This window comes from Microtus ochrogaster, linkage group LG5, assembly GCF_000317375.1.
Source record: "Microtus ochrogaster isolate Prairie Vole_2 linkage group LG5, MicOch1.0, whole genome shotgun sequence".
Taxonomy (NCBI): Eukaryota; Metazoa; Chordata; class Mammalia; order Rodentia; family Cricetidae; genus Microtus; species Microtus ochrogaster.
In genome coordinates, this window is record NC_022031.1 from 53,411,282 (window position 1) to 53,419,313 (window position 8,032).

The 8,032-nt window shown below is 37.9% G+C and overlaps 1 protein-coding gene across 4 annotated transcripts in view; it reads right to left on the bottom strand.

Moving 5' to 3' along the window:
- St18 (ST18, C2H2C-type zinc finger) overlaps nt 1-8,032 on the bottom strand; it is a 123,274-nt gene that overhangs the window by 37,659 nt on the left and 77,583 nt on the right. The gene's annotated exons all lie outside the window — the stretch shown is intronic.

Sequence of the window (8,032 nt, forward strand, 5' to 3'; positions counted from 1 at the left end):
CCCTGTGGGAAGTCCAAGGAACCCCCACCTCCATCCAAGTCTAGAAAGGTGAGCATCCAAACTGCCTAGGCTCCCACAAAGCCAGTATGTGCAGTAGCATCAAAACCCCCTTGCCATTGTTCTTGAGTTCTCAGTAGTCCTCATTGCCTGCTATGTTCAGCGAGTCTGGTTTTAGCCCATGAGGGACGGGGATTTGATTGGGGGAGGGGGAGGGAAATAGGAGGTGATGGCAGGGAAGAGACAAAAATCTTTAATAAATAAATAAATTTTAAAAAAATCTTTTAGCTCTTTTAAAGTATATGTGATTATTGATGGTAATCACCTTACGATGTAATAGAATGCCAGAATTTATTATTTTCCATTTCTAAATACAGTTTTGTATCCAATGACGACCCCAACTGTTTCTTTCATGCCTCAACAGTTTTTGATTTCTGAACAATTACACATAAAAATTAAGCAATATCAAATCATAAAAAAAGAAACTCCCCCACAACACATAGTAATCAAAACACTAAATGTACAGAATGATAAAAGGATATTTCAAGCTGTAAGAGGAAAAGAATGAAGTAACATATAAAGGCACACCTATTAGAATATCAACTGACTTCACAGTGGAGACTCTGAAACCTAGAAGGCCTGGACAAGATCTGAGAGAGCACAGATGACAGCCAGACTGCTATTCCCAGCAAAACTAACAATCACAATAGACAGAGAAAGAAAAACACTTCATGATTAAAGTCAAATTTAAGGAATTTCTGTCTTCAATCCACTTGTACAGAAGGCACTAGAAGGAATGCTTTGGTCTGACGAGAAGGTTAACTATACAAAAGAAGACATAAGGAATAAGTAAACCAAGAAGAGTTAATTCAAAGAGAAGAAAAGAAATCTATACAACAAAATAATGGGAATTAAAAAACACTTCTCATTAATAACTCTCAGAATTGATGGTCTCTATTCTCCAATAAAAAGACACAGACTAATAATAGATTGGTTTAGGGAACAGGATTCATCTTTTTTACTATAGCTTAAGATATCTACTGTATAATAAGAAACATATCTTCTCATCAAGGATAGACACAACCTTAAGTTTTTCCAAGGAAATGGAACCAAGAACTATGCAGGTATAGCTTTTATAATATCTAACAAAGCAGACAAAAAAAAACCCACAAAACTAATTAGCAGAGATAGGGAAGGATGTTACATAGTCATTAAAGAAAAAAAATCTACCAAGAGTATATTACAATTCTAAATTTTTATGTACTAAACACAAGGGCACCCAAGATCTTAAAAGAAATACATTCACCTTATTACATTGACCCTCACACAGTGATAGTAGATGACCTCAGTCTCCAAGTCTCATCAATAGACAGGACATGCACACAAACTAAACAAAAAAAATTCCAGAATAAAAAGAAAAACATCATAAATCAAATGGACCTAACAGACATTTACAATCCATTTCACTAAAACACAAAAGAATATACTTTCCTCTCTGCATTCATGAAACTTTCTCCAAATATAATCCCCCATTTTATGACAAAAAGCAAATGTCAAAATATATAAGAAAACTGAAATATCACTCTGCATCTGAGTACCAAAGATTAAAGCTGGATATTATCAAAAACAGAATAGCAGAAAGTATACAAATTCATAGTAACTAACCAACTTATTACTTAATTAAAACTGGATCAAGACAGAAATCCATAAGGAAATTAAAACATTTTTATAATTGTATGAAAATAAGAAAACAACACACCCAAAGCTATTGGATATAATGAAGACAGTTCTAAGAGGCAAGTTCATAGCACTAAGTGTCTACATACAAAATGGAAAGATTTCATGTTAATAACTTAGTGATACACCTCAGAGCTCCAGAAAAATAAGAATAAATAATACCCATAAAAGAGTAGATGAGAATAATCAAACTCACAAATTATGAAATCTATAAAATAGAAACAACAACACACCAATACAAAGAATCAATGAAACAAAGAATTGATACAAGGAAATTAGTAAGGTTGACAAAATCTTACCAAAATTAACTAAAATATACAGAAAAAAAATTAATAAAATTAGATATGAAAGGGGAAGCATTACAATGTGTACTGAAAAATTCATAAAACTGAAAGGATTTATTTTAAAAAGTTATATTCAACCAAATTGTAAACCTAAAAGAAATGGATAAACTTCTAGATATATATGACCTACCAAAGTTAAGTTAAAATATATTATTTAAGCATACTCATAGCTCCTAGTGAAATAGAATCAGTAACTAAAAATCTGGCCCCTACCTAAATTTCCCAACTCCCCAAAAAGCCCAGGGCCAAATAGATTCATCACAGAATTATTCCAGACCTTCACAGAAAATCTAATGCCAATAATCCTCAAATAATTCTTCAAAATAAAAACTGAGAGAATATTTTCCAGTTCCTTTTACAAAGTCACTATTAGCATGATATCAAAAGTATACAGCCAAGTGGTGATGGCATACACCTTTAATCCCAGCACTCAGGAGTGATGGAGGAAGGTCATTGGTTAAAAAAATAAAGAAACTGCTTGGCTGGCCTTCATAGGTTAAAACATAGGTGGGAGGAGTAAACAGAACAGAATGCTGGGAGGAAGAGGAAGTGAGCTCAGACTCGACAGCTCTCCTCAGAGGGACGCCATGCTGCCCGCTCCTGGGCAGACACATGCGATGAAGCTCCTACCCAGGATGGACGTAGGCTAGAATCTCCTTGGTAAGCCACCTCGTGGGCTACACTAGAAATGGGCTAGTCCAGGTGCGAGAGTTAGCAGAGAAGAGGCTAGATAGAAATGGGCCAAGCAGTGTTTAAAAGAATACAGTTTCAGTGTAATTATTTCGGGTAAAGCTAGCCATGTGGACGGCTGGGTGCTGGGGACACAGCCCCGCCGCTCCTCTTAACACAACACAGGAGGCAGAGGCAGGCAGATCTTTGTGATTTCAAGGCAAGCCTAGTCTACAGAATAAATTCCAGGACAACCAGAGTTATCGCACAGAGAAACCCTGTGTTGAAAAAAACAAAACTAACAAACAAAACCCTCACAAAGGCCCATCATAAAGAAAGTTATAAAACAATATACACTATAAACATATATGCAAATCTCAATAAAATACTAACAAATGGAGTTCAAAAACATAAGATTATCCACCATGAGCAAGTTGACTTTATCCCAGACATGTAGGGATAATTTAATACAAGTAAACCAATCAACAAAATCCAATACAAATACAGACTAGGAAAGAAAATGCATATGCAGAAATGGCCTTTGGCCAAATCTATCACTTTTATAATGAAGTCCTAAGGACACTAAGGATACAAGGAACATACCTCAACATAACAAAGACAATGTACAGCAAGTCCACAGTTAACATCACTCTAAAATGGGGAGAAATTCAAAGCATTTCAACTAAAATCAGTCTTTCCACACTTATTTGATACAGTTCTTCAAGTCTTCACTAGTGTAAGACAACTGTAGAAGATCAAGGGGTTTCATGTAGGAAAGGAAGAAGTCAAAGTATCTTTACTTGCTGAAGATACAATTTTATACATAAATGATCCTAAAAACTCCACCAGGAAACAGTAGCAAAACACAAAATTTGCTCACAAAAATTAGTAGCTTACCTATATACAAATGAAAGGCTGAGAAAGAAATCAGGAAAACAAAACCTTTCACAATGGCCTCAAAAAAATCTTGGGGCTAATTAAGCAAGTAAAAGTGATTTAAAAAAAACTTGAAGATACTGCAGGAAGAAACTGAAGATATCAGAAGATGGAAACTTCCCTCATGCTCATGAATCAGTAGGATTAGTATAGTGAAAATGGGCATCCTGCAAAAAGTTCTTTACAGATTTAATTCAGTCTTCATCAAAATTCCAACACATTACCAGGCAGGACTTCCAGCAGATGGATTGCAAAGCTGGCTCAACCCAACAACCTTAGACCTACAGTCTGGCCTGCTTACAGGAAGTATGAGGGATTGGTAACTACCCCAATTGTCATCAGAGAGCCTTCATCCAGGAACTGATGGAAACAAATGCAGAGATTCACAGCCAAGCACTGGGTCAAGCTCAGGGAATCCTGATAAAGAAAGGAAGGAAGGAGAGTATGAGGTGGCAGGGGGGTGGGGGGGAGGTGTGAGTCAAGGACATCACAAGGGAACTCACAGGAACCTGGTTCATAGGAGCTCACAGAGTCCCAATAGCTTGGGAGCCTGCATGGACCAATCTACGGTCCTGTACATACATGTGACAATTATATGACAATGCTAATTGTGGACACCTAGTAGTGGAAACAGGGCATGTCCCTATAACTTTGGTTTGGCTTTTGGGAACCTATTCCTCATTCTTGGTTGTCTTGCCCAGCCTTAATACAAGTGAAGGAGCTTAGCTGTGCCTCAGCTTGATAGAACATGCTTTGTTGATACCCATGGGAGGCCTGCCCCTTTTGCAGGAAAATAGAGGAGGAGTGGATTGGGGCAGGAGAGGGACTAGGAGAATAGGAAGGAGGAGAAACTGCTACTGGGGTGTAAAATCAATGAATAAATTTAATTTAAAAAGATTAAAGCCTAAAAAATTTCCAACACATTTCTTTATAGAAATTGAAAAAAAAATCATCTTCAACTTTAATTGGAAACACAAAAATCTCTAAAACAATTCTGAATAATAAAAGAACTGATGGATGTATCACTCAGATTTCAAGTTGTACTACAGAGCTATAGTATTACAGAAGCAACTAATGAGGTTGACATAACAATAGAACACATTGAACAACGGAATAGAATTGAAGACCCAGACATAATTCTACATACCCTACACACACCCAGTTTTTGACAAAGAAGCTGAAAATAGACCCTGAAGAAAAGACAACATTTTCAACAAGTTATATTGGTCAAACAGGATGGCTCTATGCAGGAGAATGAAAGTAGATTGCACCCCTCACAACATTCAACCCCGGTTAGATCGAAGACCTCCATGTAAGACCAGATAATGTGAATCTGACAGAAGAGAAGGTGGGGAGTAGGGCTGAACTTATCGGCAGAGGGAGGGATTTTTCAACAGGGTACTCAGAATGCAGGCACAGAGATCAACAATTAATACATGGAATCTCATAAAGCTAAAAGGCTTCTGTACAGAAAAGGACTTGATAACTCAAGTAAAGTGTCAGCTAACAGAAAATAAAAAATTAAGCAGCTTACAACTGAAAGAGGGTTAATATTTAAAATATATGGACTAAAATTTGGACACCAAGGAAACAAATAATTCAGCTAAAATGAAGGATAAAACTAAGAGATTTCTCAAAAGATAAAGCTCAAATGATGGGGACACTCTTCAGAGAACTTTAAAGATCCGTAGACATTGGGGAAATGCAAATCAAAACTATTTTGAGACTTCATCTTACCCCAGTCAGAATGGCCAAGATCAATAAAGCCAATAATATCACATTCTGGTGAAAAAGCAGGGAAAGAGGAATATATATCCATTACTGGTACAAGTGAAAACTGGTACAGCATCTATGGAAATCATTGCAGAGGTTTCTGAAAAAGCTAAATGTCATTCATTCTTCCTCAAGTGCCAACTATACCCCTTTGAGGCATGCATCCAAAGGACTCTATACCCTAGTGCAGAGATATGTGCTCACTCATGTGCAAGGATTCACGAGAATCAGAAACTGCAGAGTCTAGATGTCCAAAGATGAAGATGTGTAATGAAAATGTGCTACATTTATACAATAGACTACTCTTCACCTGTGGAGAAGAATGAACTTTGCAGATAAATGGATAGAGTTGGAAACAATTACTCTGAGTGAGATAACCCAGACCTCAAAAGACAAATATTGTCTTTTCTCTTATACATGGTTATATGTGTTTTAATTAGAATAATGACAGAAATTAGGTTAGGACTAAGGAGGAGGAGGTGATCTCCCAAGGAAGAAGAAACAGAATTTAGTCTCATAAAGGAATACAGAGCAAAATAGAATATGAGGATTAAAGGGAGAGGGGGTTGGGAGGTCAGGGCAAAGGAGGAATATGGGGAGGGACAACTAACACTGAAGGCCATTTGTAAAGCCATAAGGAAACCTACTACTGTAGGGGCTTCCTAAAGCATATATGAATATAAAAAAGCTATATAGTGTGGGAGACAATGACTCAATTAAACATTTCATGCCACCAAGTAAAATCTTCAATGCTAGAAATGGTTCACATTTTGTTGACCCAATGGGCCAAAGGTTTACTATAAACTTACCCTCTAGAAATAATATGCGATTTCTAAGGTTTTTGGTTACTCTCTACAACCTGATTGTAAGGACTGTTGTTGAATACAAAACTTCCGTCTTTAAAAACTCAACCTGGTGCCTTACCAGTAGTCACCCCTACTGACTAGCACTCATGGTACAAGATATTCTACACACTATCAGAGAACAAAAGAAATAAAACCACCAGCTATAACCCTGCAACTGACATCAGTTACCTGAATGAAGGATATTAGTAAATAGTGGCCCAAATGTTATGGGAATAACCAATCACATTTTGGCCTTAAGGACCACTCCATAAGATGAAACCCATTTTTGACTCTGGTAAAGTGGTCAAGTACATGAGGTTAGATTGGTCATGTACCTATGGGAAAATGTAATAATACTGTTACCATAAAGGAACATAACTCTAAAATGACTGCTAGATTTATACTGATATACCCATAGGTAAGAGTATCGCTCAGCCTTCATCAGGGAGCTTTCTTTATGTAGTAGGTTGTAATTAACACAGACACCCACACAGCTATGTTCAGAGAGTGAGAGACTTTTGAGCACTCAGAACTAAGTGTGATGTCTTCATCAAATCCTTCCCCTCAAGAAGAAGAGGTGAAAAGATCTTAAGAGCCAGAGGTGGTGGATAACTCTATGAAAACAGTGTCTTCCAGATGCAACAGGACTGATAAACATATGAATTCACAGAGAATATGACAGCATGCATAGAATCTGAACAAGTTCAAACTAGACACAATTGCAGCATAGAGAAGGAAAATGACCATGAAGTCTCACCCCCAGTGGAGAAGGTCTTTGCAATTAATTCTCACTGGGAAAGGGGGGATCAATTTTCTGCACTGGAGTGTCACTGGGTGTATCAACTACAGTCCAGGGCAGGCCAATGCCCACAAGTAATTGCCTAATACAAAACCAACTTCATAGTGCGTGTGTGTGTGTGTGTGCGTGTGCATGTGCAAACATTTTGTTACTTTTTGTCCTTCTGGGGTATTTTTGTTTGTCTATTTTGATTTTAACTTTTTGTTTTTGGTTTTGTTTTTTTAGAGTTGGGAGAGAGTAAGTGAGCACACATGAAGTTGGGTGGGTTGGGAGGTGGGGAGAACCTGGGGAAGGAAAATGATATGATCAAAATATGTTGTATGCAAAATTTGATTTTGAATAGAGAAATACTTGAGGGATGATCAGATATTACTGTAAGCTGGTTTGTCACCCTGAAATTGTGGAAATAATCTTATCTAAAGTGACATTAGTGTCTAAAGCAATGGTAAACAAGAAACTCAATTGTAGCTTTTCATAAGCATATTCATAAGAATCAAGAGAACATTCTGTTGAAGGAGCTGCAGTGGGCTGCGTCCCACCCAGCTCCGTACGGCTAGCTTTACCCGAAAGCCACCTGGCTAGCTTATGCCCCGAAATAATTACACGGACACTGTATTCTTTTAATCACTGCTTGGCCCATTTCTATCTAGCCTCTTCTAGGCTATATCTCGCACCTGGACTAGCCCATTTCTAATCATCTGTGTGTAGCACCCCAAGGTGCGCTTACCGGGAAGATTATAGCCTACGTTCATCCTGGGTCGGAGCTTCATTGAGTGTGCCTCAGAGAGCAGAGCTCTCGCCTCTGCCCGCAAGAGTGGAGCATCGTGTCTCTCTGAGGCGTCTGGCCCCGAGAGGAGAGCTGTCGAGTCTCTGAGCTCACTTCCTCTTCCTCCCAGCATTCTGTTCTGTTTACTCCTCCCACCTATGTTTTA